The sequence below is a fragment of the Dysidea avara genome, chromosome 8 (assembly GCF_963678975.1).
Source record: "Dysidea avara chromosome 8, odDysAvar1.4, whole genome shotgun sequence".
Taxonomy (NCBI): Eukaryota; Metazoa; Porifera; class Demospongiae; order Dictyoceratida; family Dysideidae; genus Dysidea; species Dysidea avara.
In genome coordinates, this window is record NC_089279.1 from 28,778,502 (window position 1) to 28,780,381 (window position 1,880).

Genomic DNA, 1,880 nt, shown 5'->3' on the forward strand with positions numbered 1-1,880 from the left:
GACCCTTTGTAGAATGTATAATAACTATATATGTAATACAATAGAACTGAACCCCTTGGGACTAGGGGTGGTCCATAAGTGTGAAAAGTGCATATCTCTAAACTGTGTATAAATAACCTTAAAATAATGTAAAGAATATTCTTAAAAAATTCAGTATTATCAACTACCCTAATAGAACTGTCACTACTCTAATAGAGCAGTCATTTCCGTAGTTTGGTTAACCGAGAATCCAGATAAGTGAGATCCGGATAACTGAGGTTCCACTGTAGTTAGTATATAGGTCTTTGATCTTGGTAGCACCTTATCAAACTTTCTTTCATCAAATGTACTCCATAGTTTACTTGTGTGAAGTGTCTTAAGTTCAACAGTGTTATTAAAAAGGAATTAACCATCTCATATTTTACATTTATTTATAAGTAGCATTGGTACTTGCCCTACAATAAAAACTAGTTCGTTAAAATGGCACACTAAAATGTCCCCAGTTTCAGCACATCTACTACTTCATTTGTGCTAATTTAGCACATAGGTGTGTTATTTTGACACAGTACAGTGCATGTGCTTAAAATGAAAGTGTGCTAAAACAACACACCAGCTCTGTAAAACAGCACATTGACATGTTAATTTGACATGTTAGTGTGCTGTTTTGTAGTGTGCTACTTTTGCACAGTATAAGTTGAACAGTGTGCTGCTTTAGCACATGTAATACTTTAATGTGCTATTTTCTTCAGCACTTGTGCTGTAAAGTATTAATGAATAAACTAGTGTCCATTTGGTTCTACTTGGGGTACTTAGAGATAATGAGTTACTCTCTAGAATTCCTATGGATATAATTACATGAAAATAACAAGGAGAAAACATCCTGACCACATGGTAGACTCCTGTAAGCGTTCGAGCGTAAATCGGATGGCTGCAGGTTCGAGGCTACCTAGGTCCAGTCATGGATTTTTTTTCTCCTTTCTCCAACTTTTCAAACACACCTTAAGTAGTTAAAGTCTAAGTAGCTGGGGTCTTTGAGCAGGCTGTAGGACCAGGTGTCCTACAGACCTTCAGCACTTGTGCTGTAAAGCATTAATGAAAAAAAAAACTCATTTTGTACACAATGAACACATGTGTAATGTGCTGAAACCGGGGATGTGTTATAATAGCACACTTGTTTTTAGTATATACTTGTAGGACCATGACCACACTAACTAAAAGTCGTAAAAATTACATATCATGCATTCACATAGCATGAAAAGTTCTAATAAAGAAAAAAAGATTGCACTATAAAGGTTTCCAAAGGAAAGAAACAAGTCACCAGCTGGATTCAAATTCTGTCAGACCTTGTGTTTATAAGGTACATGCCTTGACCACTTAGGAAAACCTCTAAAGCTAACATTAATGGGAATGCATTAAAAACATCAAGATATGCTTGACTGTTGTGTGCGGTTTACAGAAAGAATTCAAGTGAATTTTTGTCTACACCCTTGTACTAATGGTACTGCAAATGACGAACAACAGTAGCTAGAAGCTTCATTTAAATATGAGGTAATTTTTAGATGATGAGTGCTTCATTTGGCACACAAACCATTTTGATATGTGTATCAGATGGCAAGAAAACTCCAAAGAAATTCATAACAGACAGATGGCTTTTCAACTTTATAAATATAGAAGAATATTTTCTAAGATTTTGTAAGCAGGTTTTGTAAAGATCGCTTGCTACAATTGTCACATATATGTGAAACAATAATCAAAACTTTTCACCTTTTAAGCTGATCATGAATACTCACTAAACCATACATAGAACTGGGGCCGACTATCTTGTTTGCCAGAGAAAGAGCTATTGATCATAAGCTGTGTAGTATATCAGTGACATGTAGAGAAGAGAAAATGGAAAATTG